This window comes from Hippocampus zosterae, chromosome 7 (genome assembly GCF_025434085.1).
Source record: "Hippocampus zosterae strain Florida chromosome 7, ASM2543408v3, whole genome shotgun sequence".
Taxonomy (NCBI): Eukaryota; Metazoa; Chordata; class Actinopteri; order Syngnathiformes; family Syngnathidae; genus Hippocampus; species Hippocampus zosterae.
The window spans coordinates 14,653,494-14,678,583 of NC_067457.1; positions in this window are offsets into that span (position 1 = coordinate 14,653,494).

Genomic DNA, 25,090 nt, shown 5'->3' on the forward strand with positions numbered 1-25,090 from the left:
CCTTCCAGTCATGAAGGTTGTTGACCAACAACCCCCCCCCCCCCCCACCCCACCCACCATGGTCCCACCCCATCCCCAGCCCAGCAAAATTGAAATCCAGGGCTGTAGAGCAGGATTTTTGCTTCTTGGTCTAAAGCCAAGCAGGGAATTGCATGACTGGCCATCGCTGCCAGCTACACCCAAACACAGCGACACTTCCCGTCTTATCTCCTCCTCAGCATCACGCCGCCGCAGCTACCTCGTGGTGCATAAGCAATATTTCCACCGGCGTCCTCCCCGGAGATTTATCTGACTGTTGAAGTAGAAAATGAATATTTTACACTTCACTAGCCTGATCAATTACCTACAAGCTGTTGCCGTATTTTGTGGTTGGTCAGAGAGAGACCTTGTAGCTTGTGATAGAAAGGTCCATATGGAACATTCTCTTCACAACATTGCCAACGTAAAATAAATAAAAAGCGCGATGAATGTGACATTCTCCGACGAGCTAGTACGCTATTTTGTGTTCATACATCTCCGGGAATTGTTACAAAACAAAATGACAGCTTTTTGGTGGTTATTAGTGAAGCCTGATTTGGAAAGGTTACCAAGCTGATTAGCTGTTGCCAAGTAGTTTTGGAATATAATTGGAATATTTACTAAAGAAATCTGGGAGAGGTGTTCACTAATTTACATCTCCATATGCCATCTCCTTGACATGTTTCACTGAATTGTACTTTGGACAAATTGCCTGTTGGTGACAGTACAATAAAATCTTGCTTTTGATTTACTGGGCCTTGTGTTGTTTCCACTGAGTCAGGTGGTGTTGTATTAAACCTTTTAAGGACAGCAGTTACGACAGTGGACAGAGTGGTTCTTAACCTTGTTAGAGGTGCCGAACCCAACCAGTTCATATGCACATTCACTGAACCCTTCATTAGTGGAGAATTAAAATGTGATTTTATTTATTTATTTTTTACAAATTCAAGACATTAAAAAATGCATGTATTAAAAATAGAAAAAAGTCAACACAATTAGTATAAGAATAAAGTATACGTTTTTTTTTTAATTGTGCACAAAATGAACTAGCCAGTGATGGCCAAGCGAGCGTGTCATAACGAATTGACACGTTGAGTGGGGTGTGTTTTATCCTCCATGGCAGAAGCTCTGTCGAACCCTTGCGACTGATTCACTGAACCCCTAGGGTGCAATCGAACCCAGTTTCGGAACCACTGAGTGGACAGCTTATCATGTCATCAGGTTGTAGGGTGCATGAAAGGGTTAAGTAGTTTTGCAGAGAAAACCTTACACTTTCCAGTCAAAAAATGTTTCATTTTTAAGTTAATGTTTTCAGTGTCCACAAATATGAACAGGATAAACAGTTTGGATTTATGCATTTTTCAGTACAGTGGTATCTCTACTTACGAACGTCGCTTCATACGAAATCTTCAAGTTATGAAACGTCTTAACAGGAAAATATTGCCTCTTGTTACGAAAGAAATTTCAAGATGGTAAAAATACAGTACTGTTTGCTACCGCCAGCTCCGAATTTGCTGAACACAACATACTTACAGCTGCTCTGCCATTGGCTACTACTGAGCATCATCCTGGCGTCCCATTGGCTAAGAGGGACCTATACCAAATGTGTCTATGCGTGTAGATAGATGTGTGTATGCAGCATCCTTGTCATTTGCCCCTCTGGCCATGAGCCGTTCTGATAGTTTTACAAAATGTGAATCACACAGAAAAAGTGTCGGGCGATCGCTCGCTATGCCGATGTTTGCCTTGGATATTTTCGAAGCATTGTTAAAATCCGACAAAAGCAAACGTTCCTGGATCAGTTCTTTACAAAACACCAGGCAAAAATCACTTCTGAAACAGAACAAAAGTGAAATGACCATCACTTTTATTCTTTATTTACATTATGCACAACTCTCATTTATTGCGCAATAATCTAATTGTAACATGTATTTGTTACATATTTTGATGCATGTTTATGCTTTATAAAACATTTAAGTCTGAATATTTTAGGTTGGAACGGATTCCATTTACATGGAAAACACAACTCTACTTACAAAATGTTCTAGTTCCAAAATTTCTTCCAGAACCAATTACTTTTGTAAATAGATGTACGTTTGCATCTCTTTTATTTTTGTTTGTTTGTTTAATTTTCACTGTTCCTCTCCAATTATTGCTCAGCTGCATTCAAAACCTCTTAATACAAACAGCTGAGGTACTCTCCACCAAAACATGCCGGCGTTTGTTTGAATTAGTTTCCACTTTCCAATTTTGGGGTAATGTGTATTTATGTAGGCGGCCTGGTGGTCTAGTGGTTAGCACGTTGACCTCACCGTGCAGAGGTCGTGAGTCCGGCCTCCCTGTGTGGAATTTGTATGTTCTCCCCATGCCTGCGTGGGTTTTCACAGGGTTCCTCCCACATCCCAAAAAGCATGCATAGCAGGTTAATGGAACACACTAAATTGTCCCTAGGTGTGATTGTTGTTCGTCTGTGTGTACCCTGCAATTGACGGGCAACCAGTTCAGGGTGTCCCTCGCCTACTGCCCGAAGACAGCTGGAATAGGCTCCAGCACCCCCTCGACCCTTGTGAGGATAAAGCGGATCAGAAAATGGACGGGTGTACTTGGGTCAAAAAATATTTATGAGAAAATGGGGGAAAATCACTATTTATGTCTAATATACATTATTAATGTCTATGTACACATACCAAACTATTGACTTACTTGAGGGTCAGAAAAAAAGGTTTGTTGCACCTTGCACACATCATTAAAAGTAGAAAATGTAAAAAGGTTGACAGACAAAAGAGTGAAAGACATCCAAAAGTAAAGACGTAAAAAAACATTTTCGTAAAATTGGTTTCCAAAATGGTATGAAGGGGGGAAAAAAACATACCGGTAGTTTTAACCTGGATTGAAAATCATTTACACTTGGGGCTGACTTAATTTCTTTTGGCAGTTTATCCTATTTGTGTTCTTCATTTGTCACGTCCCGTCTTTGCCAGCAGAGGGCGGGCTTTCTCTCCGCCGCCTGCACACCTGTTTCTCATTTGTGAATGATTACTCTGCCTTTATTGGGACGCTCTGGCAGTCTACTCACTGCCGGAGAATTCCACGCCGTGCCAAAATTCTCTCGCCCAATTCCTACTTGTATGATTCATTGCCTCTTAGCCTTGTGGCTGTTATTTGCGCGTCGTTGTTCCTCTTGCGAGTGAAATTTATATTCATTGTCTAATCTGACCCTCCTTGCTATCTTTTCCCGCAAGCGTTTTCTGTTGTCCTTTTTATTTTATCCCTGGTCCTTATTTCCCGGGTATATCAGGTGTCTCAACCCGAACGAGAGGCTCTTACGGAGTACATAAACAGCTCGCTCGCTGCAGGTTTAATTAGACCATCGCGATCACCGTTAGGGGCGGGATTTTTCTTTGTGGGGAAGAAAGACAAGACCCTGCGACCGTGCGTGGATTATCATAGGTTGAATGAAATCAGAATCAAAAATAAGTATCCGCTACCATTGTTGGACTGCGCCTTCGCTCCGTTGCAATCAGCCACTATCTTTTCAAAATTAGATTTACGCAGTGCTTACCACTTGGTTCGCATCCGGGAAGGTGACGAGTGGAAGACTGCTTTTAAGACCCCGCTGGGTCATTTTGAATATCTAGTCATGCCCTTTGGGCTGACAAATGCTCCCGCCGTTTTCCAAGGTCTTATCAACGACGTGTTATGGGACATGCTGAATATTTTCTGTTTCGTCTATGTTGACGATATTTTAATTTTCTCACGGTCATTACGAGAACACAAGCAACACGTCAGACTGGTGTTACAGCGTTTATTGGAGAATAGGCTCTTCGTCAAGGCAGAAAAATGTGAATTTCATGTACCTGTCATCTCTTTTCTGGGGTTTATTATTGAGCAGGGCAAACTGAGAGCAGACCCCACCAAGACGGAGGCGGTGACGAACTGGCCAACACCGGCAAACCGGAAGGAGCTACAGCGTTTCTTGGGGTTCGCTAACTTCTACTGTCGTTTTATTCGCGGCTACAGCCAAAAGGCACTCCCGTTGACCCGTCTGACGTCCACTAAAGTCCCATTCAAATGGGATTCGGCTGCGGACTCGGCGTTTGCTCGCTTAAAAGCCGCATTCACTAATCCTCCGGTATTGCAACATCCTAACCCTGACTTCCCATTCGTCGTAGAAGTGGACGTCTCGAATTCAGGGGTGGGGGCAGTGCTGTGACAGCGTTCCCCGGTCGACCAGAAGTTGCACCCCTGCGCCTTTTTCGCTCGTCGACTCAGTACAGCAGAGTCGAACTATGACGTGGGCAATCGCGAACTGCTGGCCGTAATCGCCGCCTTACAGGAATGGCGCCACTGGCTCGAGGGGGGCTAAGGAGCTGTTCACTGTCTACACCGACCACAAGAACCTGGAATATCTCCGCTCCGCAAAAAGACTCAATCCCCGTCAGGCCCGGTGGGCCCCATTATTGACCCGGTTCAACTTCGTCATCACATACTCTCCAGGTTCTAAGAACACCAAGCCCGATGCCCTTTCCCGTCTCCACGACCCCGTGGAGAGGGACCGGACGCCGGAGGCCATTCTCCCGGCCCAGTGCATCGTGGGGGCGTTGAGGTGGGAGATCAAGCAGAAGATCCAGGAAGCTCTGGATGGTGTCCAGGTCCCGGCTGGATGCCCCGCAGGGAAGCTGTTCGTGCCACCACCTCTGCGCTCGGAGGTATTGCAGTGGGGGCACGGGTCCAAGGTGGCCTGCCATCCTGGGGTGAACCGGACTGTGCAACTCATTACGCAGCGGTTCTGGTGGCCGCAGCTCCGGAAGGATGTGGTGGACTACGTCAGTGCCTGCTCCTCCTGCGCCTGCGGCAAGTCCTCACATCGGCCCGCGGCGGGGCTGCTCCAGCCATTGCCCATCCCTCCTCGACCTTGGTCCCACATCGCCCTGGACTTCGTCACGGGTCTTCCCCCATCCCGTGGGCGGTCAGTCGTCCTCACCATCGTGGACCGATTCTCTAAGGCTGCTCATTTTGTCCCTCTGTTTAAGTTGCCGTCTGCACTGGAGACCGCCGACCTCCTCGTCCAACACATCTTCCGTCTCCATGGCATCCCGATGGACATCGTCTCGGACCGGGGGCCCCAGTTCGTGTCCCGCGTATGGAAGCGGTTCTGCCTATCCCTTGGGGCCACGGCCCGTCTGACCTCGGGATACCACCCCCAGTCCAATGGACAAGCCGAGCGTGCCAACCAGGATCTGGGGGCGGCCCTCCGCTGTGTATGCCTACGCAGTCCCTCCTCCTGGGTCGACCACTTACCTTGGGTGGAGTACGCGCACAACACCCTTGTCTCTTCAGCCACTGGTAGGTCCCCCTTCATGTCAGCCTACGGGTACCAACCGCCGCTGTTCCCGTCCGAGGAGGGACAAGTGGAGGTCCCTTTGGTGCAGCACCACCTCAAACGTGCCCATCGCGTGTGGAAGGAGGCCCGGGCTGCACTATCCCGCACGGCGACCCGGAACCGGCTGATCGCGGATCGTCGTCGGCGCCCGGCACCTACATACGTGGTGGGACAAAAGGTGTGGCTGGCGACGAGGGACCTTCGCCTGGCCGGCACGTCTGCGAAACTAGGGCCCCGATTCACCGGACCTTTCGAGGTCGAGTCCGTCGTCAGCCCCGTCGCGGTCAAGCTCCGGCTTCCGGCCTGCATGAGGGTTCACCCCGTATTCCACGTCTCCCTGCTCAAACCAGTGACTTCCAGTCCCTTGGCTCCTTCTCCCACTCCGCCCCCTCCTCCGCGGGTCGTCGATGGTGACCCGGTGTACACGGTACGAGCCATCCTGGACTCTCGGCGCAGGGGAAGGGGGTTCCAGTATCTGGTCGACTGGGAGGGCTACGGGACGGAGGAGCGGCAATGGGTTCCCCGCTCCTGGATCCTTGATCCGTCCCTTCTGCGCGACTTCCACGCTGCTCATCCGTCCAAACCGGGTAGTCCGCCGGGAGGCGTCCGTTGAGGGGGGGGTACTGTCACGTCCCGTGTTTGCCAGGAGGGGGCGGGCTTTCTCTCTGCCGCCTGCACACCTGTTACTCATCTGTGAATGATTACTCTGCCTTTATTGGGACGCTCGGGCAATCTACTCACTGCCGGAGAATTCCACGCCATGCCAAAATTCTCTCACCCAATTCCTACTTGTATGATTCATTGCCTCTTAGCCTTGTGGCTGTTTTTTGCGCGTCGTTGTTCCTCTTGCGAGTAAAATTTATATTCATTGTCTAATCTGACCCTCCTTGCTATCTTTTCCCGCAAGCGTTTTCTGTTGTCCTTTTTATTTTATCCCTGGTCCTTATTTTGACCAGCGCTTTTTGTTATTCTCCCTGTCGGGTTATTTTGTGTTCGTATTAAAGACTCCTTTTGTTCTTCGACAAACCTCTTTCTGTGTCTGCTATTTCGGGGATCCACTTCCTTATTTTGTTGTGCACGAAGCGATCATTCTATCGCTTCGGGCACAACGTGACAGCATTGATTTATGCTGGAAAAAATAAAAAATAAAAGGGTCTTGTCAAAGAATACTAATAGTCGTCGACAAGGTGAGAACAATTGCAAGCGAGGAAACAGAACTCACTATCGCCTTTGATCTCTTCTCTCTTCCAAACGTCTTCACCACTTTAAAGAAAAAATAGATGATTTTCCATTGAAGGGAAATTAGTGAAGTGTTTGATTATTTCTCACACGCATCAATTGTCCTACAATCAATGGCTTGATTGCAGAAGACCGAGTTTGGATTGTGAAGCGCTATTCATCAAGCGGACATTCAAACCTGGCCTTCCCTCAAAGCTGTAATCACGTGGTGAAATCAACATTGAAATGCTCGAACTGTGACCATTTGTGTGAAGTTATAATTGGAAAACAATAAATGATGGAGAGCCCCCCCCTCCACCCCCAAACAACATAGTTCAAAACAAGGATAGCATTGCAACTCTTCACCATCACTATAAAATTCTCCTGATCCACAGCAACACTGAGAGCCAGGTTCTCATGTCTCGAGAGATGAGGGCGAACAAAAAAGGCCTACCACACACACACACACACACACAAACAAACATCTCTAAATGGGAAACAACTTCATGTTTTTGTGGTTCAGGATGAGGCGTTCACACCAATGCATCACGCATTACTGCAACTGTAACTATGGCGTGCCGCAGATGAAGACACAGTACATGACCAAAACCAACTGAACTGTCAAGTAGTGTGTGACGAAAGCAACTCTGAAAGAGCAAACAGATAGCTCCCATCCCTGCCATGGTTGGACGATGGGACGGCAGTGGATCTCATGTACAAAATGCCGTCAGTGTTGGGGTTGGATGAGGGAGGATTCAGAGCAAGAAAACTCTGCGTTTCTTCCAAGCCTGATGTGCCAATACTCGAGAGAGTATTTCCTAGAGCCATTACTGAAATAAATAACCAGAGAAAATAATCAAAGCTACTACATTTTAAACCTAAACTCATTTTCCTCACTATGTGCAATAATAAGAGCAATATATGAGCTATTTCATGTGCAATATGTGTCCCGTGTGCAATATAAGCCTCAGTTCCATACTATCACTACTGCTGCTGTTGTTGAGTTTTGTATTTATTAAACCGTTATTTAATTTTTTTACGCAATGCAAAAAGGGGTGGCACCCAAATTTTCGTTGTATGCAATACAATGACAATAAAGGCGATTCTGATTCTGATTCTGAGAATTCTGAGAACCTCCTTCACCCTTTCCAGCACCCTGTAATGGCTACAGTTTATCATGTGATCAGGTTACAGTAACCTGATCACAAAAACGTACGTTACAGTGTAACCTGATCACAATATAATATGTCCACTGCAGTAACAGCTGTCCCTGAAAGGGGTAAAGAAATGTGGAGGAACCGACTCACAAGGCGAGCCAGATGGCTTTGGCTGGCAAACCGCATCCTCTAAAAACGTCAAGGACACACCTTCAAAAGAATTTAACACGGCTGAACACGGAACAGACGGAAGGGTCAAATGTGGTACAGTGGTACCTCTACTTACGAAATTAATATGTTGTGGAAGAAGTATCTGAACTAGAAAATATTGTAAGTAGAGACGCGTTTTCAATGTAAATGTCCAAGGTAAATATCAGCAGAGTGAGCGACTACAGTAGTCTGCCCTACTGTATTTTTACCCTTCGTATATTGACATTTCTTTCGTAACACGAGGCAATATTTTCCTGTTGAGGCGTTTCGTAACATGAACATTTTGTTTGCAGAGACGTTCGTAAGTAGAGGTACCACTGTATTTGAAACAAGAGTTCTAGCTGTAGAAACTTAATCAATGACAAACCGAAGGAATCTGTTGCACATTTCTTCTGGGGATTTTCGTCGGTCTAACAATAATACTGGAGTTTTACCCTCATGTTTGGCTAGCACCGCCACGTTTTCTAAAGTGGAATTGGCCCGTGGTTATCACCGAATTCCCGTGCATGTGGAGGATGTGCCCAAACCTGCATTGATAACCACGTTTGGACGTTTTGAATCCCTGAGGATTTTTTTTTTTGGTCTGAAGTGCGCAGCAGAGGCTTTTGAATGGCTCCGTTTTGGGTTGGAGTATCTTGATGACATTCTGGTAGCCAGTTCTTTACCAGAGGAACATCTGTCAGACTGAATGTTTTCCAGCATCTCAATTCGCCGACCTGATGATCAACCCAGCAAAATGTCAGTTTCGTCTGTCGGTTTTGAATTCTTGGGCCACCGTATTTCGTCACAGGATGCCGTCTGCTTGCCCTACAAACTGCAGGCAGTGGCGAATTTCCACCATCTTACCTTACTTAAGGCGCTGCAGGATTTTTTTGTACGGATAGTTTTATAACTGATTTCTTCCCCTCATAGCCCTACACCCGAAGCCTCTTTATCATTGTTTTATTTCAGCGCCATCCCAAAGTGAAGCTTCCACTTCAATGTGTTGCAGGTAAATTATCCATCCGTTTTCCGATCCGCTTATCCTCACAAGGGTCGCGGGGGGTGCTGTAGCCTATCCCGGCCGTCTTCGGGCAGTAGGCGTGGGACACCCTGAATCGGTTGCCAGCCAGGCGCAGGGCACACACAGACGAAGAACCATCCGCGCTCACACTCACATCAAGGGGCAATTTAGAGTGTTCACTCAACCTGCCATGCATGTTTTTGGAACGTGGGAGGAAACCGGAGTACCCGGAGAAAACCCACGGAGCCCGGGGAGAACATGCAAACTTTGCACAGGGAGGCCGGAGCTGGAATTGAACCCGGTGCCTCTGCACCATTGAGGTCGCTGCACTAACCACTGGCCCACCGGGTCACCCCACAAGTAAATTAACGTGTCAAAATTGCCCACTGTGTGTTTTGCCAATTGTATTTCCAATTATTACTATTATATTTGCAATTGCAAATATTTTGAAAACACAGCCTTCATATTCACCAACTGCTGGGATAGGCTCCAGCACAAGTGACCCTTGTGAGGATAAGCGGATCAGATAAAGTAAGGATGGATGAATTGTATCCCATCAATGCAGCGCTGATTTCTGCTCTGAATATTGTCAATAACATTTCACTTGATTTAATTGTTTTTTTTTTTGTTCATCAAGGAGGAGAAGCAAATCCAACTGGGGGAAACGGCTGGACTAAAATGAAAATCCTAACTATATGAACATTGTGACATTAAGAGAGCGAGAGAGATCATCTGATAAGATCTGGGAAAACGTAAATCAGTTATTTCATGTTAGGAGCTTTAGCAAAGATTCCACAATACTCAACCCCTCATTCAACACACAAGTCGCTTTCCATGATTAAATTGAAACAATTGAGGTAGGAAAGATTTGATGAAAAATACCATCCAGAGAAGATGAACCACAACGGATTTTCCTAATCATTTGGTGCACATTGAACACGCTTTCCATACAGTCCCACAAAGGATGGAACGCATTCTGATGAGAAATGATCTGTTATCAGCGCTTCGTTTTTGTTTTTTTTTTCTGTTCGAGCCAACCGAATTCATTCCATCTGAAGCTCATCAACTCATTTAGGAAAACGTTGGAATTAATTTTGGTCCTATCCTGCTGACTGTGATAGAGCACATTCACTAATTATATTGTTGCCACAGTGACAGGAAAAAGACAGAACGTCTGGGAAACATTTTTCCCCCCTTTTCAGTGATATCTTTTCGATCTGAAAAAGCAGCGGTGCACACAAGTGATGCGTGAGTGTGCAGTCAGAATCGTTTGCAACAAATTATAGAAAATGCATTGGTCTCACTTGCAATGCTTCGAAGACCACTGTACATGCATTCCCTCTTACCCACAATTCCAAGCGGCTTCAGAGCCATACATTGAGCAGTGAGGATGCAGCTCCAACTATCCAAAACACTCGGGTAACAATTGTTGCCGATGCATCACGCTATGATCATGCAGACGACTTTTACACTTTACTTGATATGTTTGGTCTCTCACAACATGTAAAAACTCCGACACATACTCAAGGTCACGTTCCTGAACTCATTCTTGATTTCATTATCTGTGTTGACATTTCATCCGATGATTACGGGGCAGGCCATTTCAGATCATTCTTGTGTGTTCTTCGAACTCCAAAATAATCCCAAAGGTTCAGACAACCGGTGTGTCAATTACAAAATGATACACAACCACATAAGAACACAAGTCATATGTTTAAGAAAATCCTGGCTGTGCTGCCAATTCTGATTAAAAAGACCCATTTCATGCGGAGGGCGGCCCGGTAGTCCAGTGGTTAGCACGTCGGCTTCACAGTGAAGAGGTACCGGGTTCGATTCCAGCTCCGGCCTCCCTGTGTGGAGTTTGCATGTTTTCTCCGGGTGCTCCGGTTTCCTCCCACATTCCAAAAACATGCATGGCAGGCTGATTGGACGCTCTAAATTGTCCGTAGGTGTGAGTGTGGGCGTGGATGGTTGTTCGTCTCTGTGTGCCTTGCGATTGGCTGGCAACTGATTCAGGGGGTCCCCGCCTACTGCCCGAAGACGGCTGGGATAGGCTCCAGCACCCCCCGCGACCCTAGTGAGGATCAAGCGGTTCGGAAAATGGATGGATGGATGGATTTTATGCCGACCTAAAACACCTTGGCGGTGGACTACGAGTACAGTGACTGAAATTAAAACGGAAGTGAGTACAGCGTGAGTGAAGAAAAACGACATTCCAATTTCATTTTTACCTGCACAGAAAAAAATGGTTTGTGAAAGCAAGACAACTTTTCGGAAATCATTATAATTATCTCATTCACTCCCAAAGACGTTTTTATGCGTCTTTTCAGACTTGGTCTAGAATTGGCTGGTACTGAATGCACACACTCTATTTTCTGTGGTTGGCAAACTAGGTCAACCAGGTTCCACTGTTGACATCTCCCTGTCCATATCAAACATGATCAAAACGGAAAATTAAAGCCAAGAAAGAAACTGTCAGTTACACATTAATTTACACTGTGTTGAAAAGATTTATACACACCAGTGTATTTATACAGATTTATACACACCAGTGTATAAATCTTTTCAACACAGTGTAATTTTCACCAAATACGACAGCCCGCACTGGTCACAGCTTGTAAAAATTGGACTGCATGAACTTGAAGGTCAGTAAATAGTTCACAGCAGATCTGATCTTTTAATGTGTATCGGTTTATTTTGTGGATATTTGCTTTGAAATCCATCCATTCATTTTCTGATCCGCTTTATCCTCACAATGATTGTGGGTGTGCTGTAGTCTATCCCAGCTGTCTTCAGGCAGTAGGCGGCGACACCCTGAACCGGTGGCCAGCCAGTCGCAGGGCACAAAGAGACGAACAACCATCTGCACTCACACTCACACCTCGGGACAATTTAGAGTGTTCAATCAGCCTGCCGTGCATGTATTTGGAATGTGGGAGGAAACCGGAGCACCCGGAGAAAAGCCACGCAGGCACAGGGAGAACATGCAAACGCGGCCGAAATGACCAGCTACACGGTCACCGTTGCGCTCCGCATATCGAACCACGTCACGGGGGAAAAAGAATCAGAGCGATGAAGATAACAAGGATGCGTATGCGCGTGTGGTTGTCCAGTTGTGTATGTGTATGCGTGTACAGGTCATAGCTGCTTCGTCGAGGTCTGCTCATCATGAAGACAGTCCCGGCTTATCAGTCCATGGCCGAGAAGGAGGGGGGGGTGGTGGGGGCCCTAGACTCCATGCGTACTTCCATCCAAGGGGAAAGGCCAGACAGCGTTGTTTGTTTTGGAGGGACGCCCGCCAACAATTCCAGACAGCCTTGAGTCCTTGGTCTGTATCTCGTCACTGATGCCAATCAGTCGGATCCGAAAATTCTTTCCGCAGCGCGGATTCCAACTTCTCCATGGTGTTGTCGATCGCGCGGAGTCGCTCCAAAACCGCAACAATATTGCGGTTGAGCTCAGTCACCGCTTGAGTCTGAGTGTTGGACATTCGCGCCAAGCCATCCAGAGTGACCGGCAGCTTCTTCACTTCCAATAGAGCCGCTCCCGTCGGTTGAATTTTGCAATAGAACAGAAAGCTGCCAACACCAAACAGCAGCATACCTGTTATCAAAAGGCCAATAATGTAGATGTCCCCGGATATGTGGATATTTTGCAATAATTTTGTTACCCTGTGTACACTCACTTGAACGATAATTGAATAAACTAATGTGGTTTACTGATTTCAAAACTATCAATTGATCAATTTGTTGTGTACAAGTAATAATACGGTGAGACAATCAAACATTTATTTAGTTTCACTGTCATAACAGCACTTGGAGGGAAGACATCACTCCAAAGTGGCCCGTGACAAAAATGAGTTTGACACCCCTGATTTAGAAGGATACATTTTGTTGGTCATGCTGCAGCTGGATGGATATGACACGTGTCATGACGCTACCCTAACCATGGACGCCGCCATTTCAGGAGAGAGACAGAGTCTGAACATGTCGTTTTTTTGGGGTGATGACCACAGAAGTACAAATGGAAACAGAAATTTACATAAGCATTTGTCATGAGGACGAACGCTACTGAGAAGTCGTTCTAGAGGTTGGGCAGATAAACGGAGTGGCTTGGAGCAGAACGGGGGGATAAAAGTTTGTAATAGCAAAGCATAGCCTACTGTCCCCAAGGTTAGCTTAAGATATTTGCATCTGAGCTGCATGTGCTTTGAAGACTGGATGAATTGTTTGGGTCTGGACATGGTACATTTCTTTTTATCCTTTTCTAAGGCAATCGACTGTTGTTTAAGCATTTAACTGCCCGATATTTGTATGCACTGTGCGAAACCATTGTTAATATTATGGTCGATGTGACAGCATTTAAATCTGTTCCAGACAATCACCCTCTTGCCCTTTTAAAAATTTAATTTTATTTTTTGCAAGTCGTCACAGGTACAGATGAGAATAATTATAAAGCTGTGTTTGTTCATTTGCTATCACGATGAAAAAATAACAGCGGCAGTGATTTATGTATGATGTAATTAGAATTATGAAGTAGTAGGAGTCTCATCTTGTGTCACTACAATGGCAAATCTCTTACCTAAAAAGTATCTAAACTAGGGATGTGAATCTCAGCACTGAGGACGATTCGATACACATCTCGATGCACTACCAGCGATGCGCTACTTAAACGATACATGGAATTTTCTGGCGACACGATGCGATATGTTTCACCGTCTTCACGATGTGATACGATGCGATGCGATACACATTTAGTTCAAATCAATGTGATCCGATACGATACAGTGCAATTTGTTGTGATATTGTGTGTGCAATTAAACATGATGCACTGAGTGTCAAAATGAAATGTCCAAAAGAGTCATCCATATATAGTTTTTCCTTGCGCGGTCACAGTGAGCTGCAAGGGGACCCCCAAAATAAGAGGCGATTTTTTTTTCTGATCCTGACCTGGTTTGCCAAGAGTTTCTCCGGTGTCCAACGAGGGACTGGACGGGAAGGCGGGGGGAAACTTGTCGGTGATGTGGTGCCATCGTTTTAAGTGGTCTGCATATTTGTGGTGCTGCCGTTGTATGGCTTCGTAGTGCGGACATTCTTTGCAAATTACGGAGCTTTTATCAATCTTTCCGTCTTTCTTTTCGAAGCCGTAGTATTTCCAAACATAAGATCTGAATGTTGCGGAAGCATTAAATACAGTAGTTTCCTCGCTGCTGCTTGCGCGAACTTACATAGTGTTTCGCTCGTTGTGTGCTGCACTGTATGTGACTCGTGGCTTCCATCCGTATTCAACACAAAATAATGATGGTGCATTCATTGCGCCTAGGAAAGGGCAGATAGGTGACGTTTAACATAAATAAAACGGCGCTTGAATACCGATACCAACCAATGCATCGTGATAAACTCGATTTCACCCGTCAATCGCGTCGTACCCAGTGAATGAGCCGATGCACTCGCATCGCGCACGTGCGCATCGATGTATCGATTAATATTGATTATTTTCCACACCCTTAATCTAAACGAGTAGGAGAAAAAAAAATCAAAGCAGTAAAATAAAAAATGTTACCACCAAGCAGAAAATATGCACATTTTATGTGTGCAAGTTAATTATGCCACTTCAGAGGAGCTTGTTAAAGGATAAGGAAAGCTGCATAAATTTAGCAGTAATCCAGGCAGGCAGAACTCATTTGCAGGGATGGTCTTATCTGGCCACTGCAGCTTTCTCACAAAATTAACCTTGGATATTTGGGCCCAATTGAGCCGTTTGATTCTCCCTGTCCCTCCCTCTGTCTCTCTCACCACCCTTCCATTACACACATTGTCTGCATACAACCCTTCCTCCTACATTACCCCCACCCGTCCCTTCATCCTCTCTGTGTTTTTATTCCCTCGTTTTGAATCCATGACAATCATTTGTATTGGTGACACTCAGACAGATACTCATCCACAAAACAAGAAAATCCAGAAATATCAATTCAAAATGAAGCACAGTTCTGTTACCCCCCCCCTCACCCCCCATGCAAAAAGCTTCACAATTTGCAATTTGAAGTTCTTCAACTTTCCGACTTATTGAATTGTCATTTGTTCGACTGCAGACGTGTTTTCCTCTAATGCTGTTTAGGTCATCTTCCACTGGGGTGGTCTGAAAGCAAGTGAAAAGCAGCAGCAGCAGCAAAAAATAAATATATCCTTTTTCACTCCTCTGATTGCTAATCCTCTCTGCCTGCTCCTCACACATCGTTTTGGCAATGCATCACCTGCAGACTGATGGTTCTGACAACGTCACCTGTCCCCATCTGTAACACTAATGTTCCTGTCGCTTGATGCCAAGAGAATACATAAATCAGCCCTTCTGTCGTCCCACTAATGGGACTTCTCCTAATGTATGTATATACCCCTCTCCCCTAGCTCTGATTCATTCTCTGTGCTGGAAATGTATGCTAATCACGCCTCAGTGTCCATGAGGCATGAGTCTTCAAAGTCAACCAACAAATCTCAAATGAAGATATTTTCCTGCTATTGTCAGAAGAGGCTTTACTATGTTAAAGCTCATCCTATGCGTGAAGGTTTGTATTCTGGTAAATTAAATATGATTATTGTAAAAAGACCCGGTGGCCGGTGCAGGTTGGCCTCACAGTGCAGAGGTGCAGGGTTCGATTCTGTCTCCGGCCTTCCTGTGTGGAGTTTGCATTTTCTCCATGTGCCTGTGTGGGTTTTCTCCGGGTACTCCGGTTTCCTCCCACATTCCAAAAACATGCGTGGCAGGTAAATGGAACACTCAAATTGTCCCCAGATGTGAGTGTGACTGTGAATGTTTGTTTTTCTATGTGTGCCTTGCGATTGGCTGGCAACCAGTTCAGGGTGTGCCCCGCCTACTGCCCGAAGACAGCTGGGACAGCCTCCGGCACGCCCCATGACCCGTGTGAGAATAAGCGGATCAAGAAATGGATGGATGGTGCCCATAACACCCACAAATCCTTTTTGGCCTGTGGGACACGAGAGGCAGCCAACAGGTACCGGCTGGCCAGGTGGAACATAGCTTTGGTGGTCGCAGAGGCAAAAATTTGGGCGAAACCGATTTCCAGGTGGCTTCGAAGAAATTCTGGTCCACCATCCGACATTTCAGGAGCGGGAAGCAGCACCATCATCACTGTGTATTGTGGAAATGGGGCACCGTTAACCGATAGGAGCCAGATGAGGTGGCTCGGGCATCTGGTTAGGAACAGTATTAGCCTTATATTGGGTAAAAAGCCTAGGAATAAAGATGTGTCCTCAAACAACTTTTAAAAATGGACAGTCCTAACATTTAACAGAAGGCCATTCCAGAGGAGAGAACCAGCAACAGAAAAGGCTACATCCCCTCTGAATCTCTGCTTAGTCCTCAGCATCTTCATTCGCGTATGGTCTGCAGACCTGAGGCAAATGCAGGTGCATAGAGGTGGTGGAGCTCAGAGAGGTAAGCGGTGGCAAGGCCATTTAAAGATTTGAAAACAAATTGTCACGTATACACCTGTCACGTAGCAAGGTGGTGGTGGACCCCAAAAAGCAGGCAGGAGGGAGGAGCGGGGTGTATTTGAAGAATTGTATTTAAAACAAAGAAAACTAAATCCAAAACACACAAAGTCCAAAGTATCAAACAAAAACCATGACTAAATCTAAAACATCGGTCGGTCGGTGAAGGCCCTCGTTATCGAGGAATGCGGCCCCCAGGACAGGGCGATGGCTCCTGGTGCTTATGTCTCCGATGACTGTGGAGGACCAGTCTTCCCCGAAAACCCCGCCCGCAGGATTGACAGAAGTGGGTTGGGGGGCCGGGCGGTTGCAGGGCCCTCTCCTTCCTCCGTGCTCGCCGGACCCCGCCCCGCAAAGCCCCACGCCAGGCCACCCGATCCGCGGCCAGGTCAGCCCACTGTGCCGGGGGAATCCGGCACCGCTGAAGATGACCCTGTAGCTGGTCTTTGAAACGTCTTATCGGGGCACCGCGAGGACGGGTGCCCTCCAGCAACTCCGCGTAGAGGAGCTGCTTCGGGAGACGGTCGTCGCTCATCCGCTGCACGTGGCCGGCCCACCGCAGTTGGGCCAGGGTGATCATGGCCTCGATACTCGTGAGGCCAGCCCGGGTGAGGATCTCAGTATTAGTCAATCTCTCCTCCCAGGAAACGTTGAGGAGAGATCGGAGTCGTCCTTCGTGGAACCTCTCGAGCCTCTTGATGCTGCTCCGATAGATGGTCCAACATTCGGCGCCATAGAGAAGGGTCGGGAGGACGACAGATTTATACACCATGATCTTCGTGTTGGTGGAAATGGCGTGATTACTGAAGACCCTACGACTGAGGCGTCCAAAGGCTGTGTGGGCTGCCTGGATACGGTGAGTGAGGTCCTCCGTGAGGCCGGCGTCCTGCTGGATAATGCTACCCAGGTAAGGGAACGCCGAGACCTGCTCGATGGGTTCTTCGTCTATGGTGATTTGGGGTGGATGATGGTTCAGGAGGAGGGTCTTTGTCTTTTTGCTGTTGACGGAGAGGCCAAAGGTCCTGTACGCCGCGGCGAAGCAGTCCGCGATGAGCTGGAGGCCCCCGGAGGGGTTGGAGACCGCAGCATTGTCATCAGCGTACTGGAGTTTGCTGACGGTCGTGACCATGGTCCCCCGCTTGCTCCTCAAACGGCTGAGGTTGAAGAGCGACCCTTCAGTTTGGTAGCGTAGATTGATTCCATGCTCCTGGACAGGGGTGACGTGGTGGATGAGCGCGGCGATGTAGAGGCAGAACAACGTCGGCGCTATCGTGCAGCCCTGTTTGACACCGGTCTTAACCGGGAATGGAGAAGTCATTTCGCCCCGAGTCAGGACGCAACCCTTCATGCCGTCGTGAAACATCCGGATGAGGGATATGAATTTGGGGGGGCAGCCTTGACGTTCCAGCACTTTCCAGAGTGCTGCTCGGGGCACAGAATCAAACGCTTTGGCCAGATCATAAAAGATGGCGTGGAACTCCCTCCGCTGCTCCCGGCACTTCTCCAGGAGCTGTCTGGCGCAGAACACCGTGTCCGTGGTTCCCCTGCCTGGACGGAAGCCCGCCTGGGACTCCGGAAAAACCCGCTTAGCGGTGAGTCGGTCGGCCAGTATGCGACAGATGAGTTTTCCAGCAGTTGACAGCAGGGAAATTCCACGATATTTTCCACAATCGAGTTTGTCGCCCTTCTTGAATATCGTGACGATGACGGAGTCCTTCAGTTCTCCAGGCACCGTCTCCTCGACCCAGCATTGAAGAATGAAGGTGTGGAGGCGGGTGAGGAGATGTGCACCCCCAGCTTGTAAAAGTTCTACTGGGATGTCGTCGACTCCAGCAGCTTTGTTCTTCTTCATCCTCCTCAGGGCTGCGGAGACCTCCCGGAGAGTCGGCAGCTCCGTCATCCAGTGTTGCACGGGGACCTGGGGGACAGGATCGAGGAAGGCGTCTACTGCGCATGTCGGACGGTTCAGGAGCTCCATGAAATGCTCCTTCCATCGCTGGTGAGTATCCTCCTTTTCCTGCAGGATTGTGCCGTCCTTTGCCTTCACAGCCATTGGAGGACTGTGAGCCGGACCGATGATCTTCCTCGTTGCTTCGAAGAAGGATCTGGTATCGTGACGGTCAGCGAAACTCTGCATTTGGTGGGCAAAGTTGACCCACCATTGATTTTGGATCCTCCGGATCTCTCTCTGTGCTTCATTCTTGGCCGCCCAGTAGACTTCTTCAAGTCTCTTGGAGAAAACACAGTTCTGCCATGCAATGCGAGCCTCTCTCTTTCTTGAAATCAGTGGCTCAATTTCTTCCAGGTTTTCTCCTCTTCTGGATACCGAGGACCTCTTCCGCGGATTTGGTGAGCGCAGTTTTCAAGTGCTCCCAGTCTGAGTGGACAGTGGCAGGAAGGGTCCGAGGTTGAGTGTCCAGTTTGTCCGCGAGGGACGTCTGGTACTGTTCGAGGACTTCGGGATTCCTCAGCAGCCCAACATTGAAACGTGTCCTCTTGGGGATCTTCTTCCTTCTTTTCGCAGGCGCGATCTTCAGCCTAAGTCTTGAGGCTACCAGCCTGTGGTCGGACCATCCGTCATCCATGGAGCGGATTGCCCTCGTGACCATGACGTCCGCTCGGTCGCAGATGCGGGTAAGGACGTAATCGATCAGGTGCCAGTGGCTGGATCTTGGATGTTGCCAGGTGGTCTTGTGCTTGTTGGCCATCCGAAACAGTGTGTTGGTTATTACCATCTCCGTCTCTGCGCAGAGACCAAGGAGTAGTTCTCCATTTTCGTTGCAGTTGCCAACGCCTTCCTTCCCCAGAATCCCTCCCCAAAGCTGATGGTCCCGGCCCACCCGCGCGTTGAAATCCCCCAGAACCAAGAGCTTATCCCGGGGATTGACGTGGAGGATCAGGCCACGCAGCGCGGCATAGAAGGACTCCTTCGCCTCCTCCGAGGCGTCCAGGGTAGGTGCATAGGCGCTGATGATCACAAGGGATTGGGATTGACACAGAGGTAGGGTGATGGACATGAGTCTCTCAGAAGTTCTTATGGGGATGATGTTGCAATCCCTAACCAGACGTGATTTAACGCAGAACCCTACACCGTGAATTCTTCTCTCCTCCACAGCTCGTCCGCTCCAGAAGAAGATGTACCCATGCCGAGGCTCCTCGATCTGCCCGGCACCAGGGAGACGGGTCTCGGAGAGGGCCACAATGTCCAGGCCGAGCTTCTGAATCTCAAGGGCGATGAGGGCAGTCCCGCGCTCCGGTCTATTTGCTCTTGCATTGTCCATCAGGGTTCGTACATTCCAAGCGCCGATTTCCAGGAAAGCAGTCCGGTTATTGTGTTTGTATTTGTTTCGGCCGCATGAAGGATGAATCTGCTGGAGGCGGGTCTCCAGCCGATCGGTGGCGGTGATGGGCGTGTTTAGGCCGCCTTTTATTGGCCCTTCCTCGGATTGAGGGGAGCAGCGCTACGACTAAAGAGTCCGGCTCCGCCACCGTGGTTGCTGCCTCTCCCCTGCACCATCACCAGTTCGCAAGAGGAGCGACCATCGTGCCACGGCCGCCGACGTGTGGTTGTGGAACTAGGGACGTGGGCCCTCATCTGAGCCTGTCCCCGACGCCCCGCGCCATCGCCGCCGGACTTCTTGAGGTTAAGGGGATCGGGAGAAGGGGGAAACGGGTTGAGGGGGCAGGCGGGGGAGGGGGAGAATCACCATCCTGGGGACTATGTAGCGTAAGGGAGGGGGACGGGTCGCAACCCCGCCCCCGCACTTCGGCCCCGTGGCCAGGGTCCATGGCAGCGCGGTAGCCGACGGTGGTGGTCCAGGGGGTCTGCAGCACCCGAGGTTAGACCGTGGGTGCGCCGGGCCCGGTGTTTTATTTTGAAGGGTGGGCATTCCTTCATAACCAATGGGGATGGTCGGCTTGGGGATCCGGTCCGCCGCCTTGCTAGGCGCTTAACGGCAGGACTGCGGTGGATTTGTATACCGCCGGACGCGGTCCCGCGGGATTTTGCTGACCCGAAGGTCATTACCACTTTGCACCAACTCTCCAGTGATGGAAAGTCCCGTCAATTCGGCGTGGAGGCTCCCTTACGGACTTCACTGCGATCCACTAGGAATTGGTGACGGTTTGATCCGCACCTTTGAGCCTAGGGATCGCAGATCTTTTGCGAAGTAAAAATCTAAAACATAACAATGAACTAAACATGACAGAAAACAAGAGCAAACAGCAACACACATGACAGTAGCGAGAAGCAACAATGACCCGACCCTGATCATTCGGGCAGGAGTCCTTTTATAGAACTAATGACCAAATGACCAACAGGTGTGCAGCTGTTAGGGACCAACAGTGCCACCTGTTGGTCCCTAAACCGAATCATGACAACACCAAGTCCTGTGCTTTTGTTTGCACTGGTGCGCCTCTTGTTGGGACAGCCTTTTACTGCAATGTGTCAGTATCTTCCATAACCACAGAACTGCAATGCTGATAAACATTCCTCCTGTGGTGAAAGGGAAAAGAGGCGGCACAAGGAGGGGGTGGGGGTGGGGGGTACTACAGCAAACAATGTTCCGCACTGGGTAATACATTCATTCAATCAGCCTTGTCAGAAGCCCCGCAGCCCCAAGATGGTATGCATTTGATTTTCAAACTGGCTTTTGAATGTGAAAAGGGAATGGCACCCCTGAGACACCAAAACAAGTAATGCAATTACTGCGCCACTATATGTTCTCTGGCGATTAATTCATTTTGATTTGCTGTGTATGTCCGTGGCCTCCTTTCTCATTAGTAATGATTAATTACAGGGTAACTGACTTGTGTTTTGGACCTCAGCTGTGTGGTGTTTTTATATGTCAGCTTTTACACAAACTGTAGAGCATGGGGAAGAGCGCAGAATCAGCTCTCTGTGTACATAGTAGTGTTAGTAAAGTTTACTGTTTCTTCATCTGGTTTATTTCTGAACAATTTTGTGCATAAGTAGCCCTTCATTTAACATCAGCAAACCTACATTTATCACTGATTAGTGGATTTACAAACCTTTTATTATTAATATTAAAAACGGTCTTAACACTGAGAAAGAGAAAAGAATATATTTCTATATTTGGCAGCATAATATAACAAAACACGTGTCCTGCTGATATGCCTGCTCCTATGTTTGTCATCCATTAGTGCTGCTAATATAGTTAATTTGAATTCATTTTAAATGTAAATTATGAAGACAAAAACAATCTGTGTTTCAGAATTCCGCTTCGAACATTCCTTATAATGTAACGTGTTCCCAAATTGTGTCACTAGTTTCGTCCATCCATCCATTCTCTACCACTGATCTGGGGTTGGGTCGCAGGCACAGCCATTTTAGCACGGAAGCCCATACTTTTCCTCTCCCCAGCCACTTCATCCAACTCTGCTCAGGGAATCCCAAGGCTTTATCCCATGGCGTCGCCGGGCCCTCCTGCTGGCGGGACATGCCCGAAACACCATACCAGGGAAGGGTCCAGTATGCATTGTAATCAAATGCCCGAGCCACTTCATCTGGCTCCTCTCATCGTGGAGGAGCAGCAGCTTGACGCTGAGCTTCTCACCTTATACTGTATATAAGGGAGAGCGTAGGCACCCTGCTGAGGAAAGTAATTTCAGGCACTTGTGTCTGGGATTTCATTCTTTGGGTCACGACCCATAGCTCGAAACCATAAGTGAGAGTAGGATTGTCGATCGAGCAGTAAATTGAGAGCTTTCATCTTTCAGCTCAGATCCTTCTTTACCATGACAGATCGATACACAGTCCGTAACACAGCAGATGCTGTACGATCAGCCTGTCATTCTCTCACTACATCCTGCCTTTACTCGTAAATGAGAATCCAAGTTACGAGAGCGCTTGTACTTGTGGCAGGATCTCATTCTCAACCCGAATAGGGCACTCCACCTATTTCTGACTGAGGACCTGTCAGAGTTATACGCGGTCAAGTTGAAACATAACAACTCGATTGTTGGTGTTGGTGCAGCCGACGGGAGTACGATTTTCCAGAGCGAACGACGGCAGTTGCTCCGCAATCTCACTCAAAGTTCCTCCTGCTCCACGTCTGACTTTTATTGTTTACAAATGCAAAATACAAGGAAAACACTGCCCCTGATGTTTGCATACCACGCCCCCAGTCCGGCCCCTTGATTGGAGATGTGATTAACCTTTGTCAAGCTTTGAACCACAGTTACTCTAACACCTTTATGTCTGGTCTTCCACGAATAAATAAGTCGTAGACTTCGCAGATGACAAATGTTCACCTGGGCTGCGACTAGTTCCCAGACCGTCTTTTGATGTTCTAAAACACTTCGTTCCTAAACCCTCTACTCCCCCTACCAGGCCAAGTCTGGCCTCCTTCTATCTGTCCGCACTCTTGCTGTAAACCGATTAACTGCAGACTTCAAAGAGCCCTCCGGCTGAGGTGGCCCGACACCCTAGCGCTTAGACATTTGGGGTGGCTAAATACACAAACGTCCAGACAGGCCCAAATAAAATGATACTTTAAACATGATATCATTTTGTTCGTAGATTTCGCTATCAGGACCATGTTGATTTTTGCCCCAACCGCTTCCCATTTAGCTGTGCACTGTTCCAGAGAGATCGCGACTTGAAAAAGCCAACAGTATTACATTTGTCACGTTCTGCCCGAAGCGATAACAGATCGCTCCGTGCAGAACAAGGAAGTAAAGGGTTGGATCCCCGGAAAGCAGACAACGAAAAAATCTTGTCAAAGAAAAGGGTGTCTTTAATGACAAAAACAGAAAGAGCCCGACAGGGAAAAAACGGTAACACAAAACGCTGGTCAAATAAGGACCAGGAATAACAAAGAAGGAAAACAACAACTGAAAACGCTCGCGGAAAACAAAAAAACGCGAGGAGGGCCTGAATTGGCGGAAATACGAATAATACAAAATCTTAGAGGCTAAACGCGAATAACAAGAGTATCGGCCGTAAGGCTAAAAGGCAACGAGTCAAATAACAAATAGCGAAATAGAGCGCGAGAGCAATATGGCACGGCGTGGAATTCTCCGGCAGTGAGTAAACTGCCGGAGTCTCCTAATAAAGGAAGCATAATCATCCCGAAATGAACAACAGGTGTGCAGTCGGCTGGGAGAAAGCCCGCCCCCTGCAGGCAGGCACGGAACGTGACAGTACCCCCCCTCAACGGACGCCCCCCGGCGGACCCCCCGGTTTGGAAGGATGAGAGGTGTGGAAGTCGCGCAGAAGGGACGGATCAAGGATCCAGGAGCGAGGCACCCATTGCCGCTCCTCCAGCCCGTAGCCCTCCCAATCGACCAGGTACTGGAAGCCCCTGCCCCTGCGCCGAGAGTCCAGGATGGCACGCACCGTGTACACCGGACCACCCTCGACCACCCGCGGAGGTGGCGGCGGCGTGGGAGGAGGAGCCAAGTCACTGGAAGACACGGGTTTGAGTAGGGAGACGTGGAAGACGGGGTGGACCTTCATGGTGGGTGGCAGCCGGAGCCTGACTGCAGCTGGACTGATGACGGCCTCGACCTCAAACGGTCCAGTGAATCGGGGACCCAGCTTCGCCGACGAGCCGGCCAGGCGAAGATCCCTCGTAGCCAGCCACACCCTTTGTCCCACCACGTATGAGGGGGCCGGACGCCGACGACGATGCGCGATCTGCCGGTTCCGGGTAGCAGTGCGGGACAACGCTGCCCGGGCCTCTCTCCACATGTGATGGGCCCGCTTAAGATGGTGCTGAACGGAAGGGACCTCCACCTGCCCCTCCTGTGATGGGAACAGCGGCGGCTGGTAGCCGTAAGCAGTCATGAACGGTGACCGGCCGGTTGCGGAGGAGACGAGGGTGTTGTGTGCATACTCCACCCATGGTAAGTGGTCGACCCATGATGCGGGACGGTGGAGGCACACACAGCGGAGGGCCGCCCCCAGATCCTGGTTGGAGCGCTCCGCCTGTCCGTTGGACTGGGGGTGGTAGCCGGAGGTCAGGCTAGCAGTAGCTCCGAGGGACCGGCAGAACCGCTTCCAGACGCGAGACACAAACTGGGGCCCCCGATCAGACACAATGTCAGTTGGAATGCCGTGGAGACGTAAAACGTGTTTGACCAGGAGGTCGGCGGTCTCCAGCGCCGACGGTAACCTGGACAAGGGCACAAAATGAGCCGCCTTGGAGAAGCGGTCCACGATCGTGAGCACGACCGTACGACCCCGGGAGGAGGGAAGGCCCGTAACGAAGTCCAGAGCGATGTGGGACCAGGGGCGTGGCGGAATGGGCAACGGCTGGAGCAATCCCGCCGGAGGTTGACGGGAAGACTTGCCGCATGCGCAGGAGGTGCAGGCCCTGACGAACTCCGTCACGTCGCTCCGGAGCTCCGGCCACCAGAACCGCTGGGCGACGAGTTGCACCGTCCGGTTCACCCCCGGATGGCATGCCACCTTGGACCCATGTCCCCACTGCAGAACTTCCGACCGCAGGGACGGAGGCACGAACAGTCTCCCCGCCGGACACCCCGCCGGTACCTGAACCCCCTCCAGGGCAGTCTGGATCCGCTGCTCAACCTCCCACTGGACGACCCCCACGATGCACTGATGGTT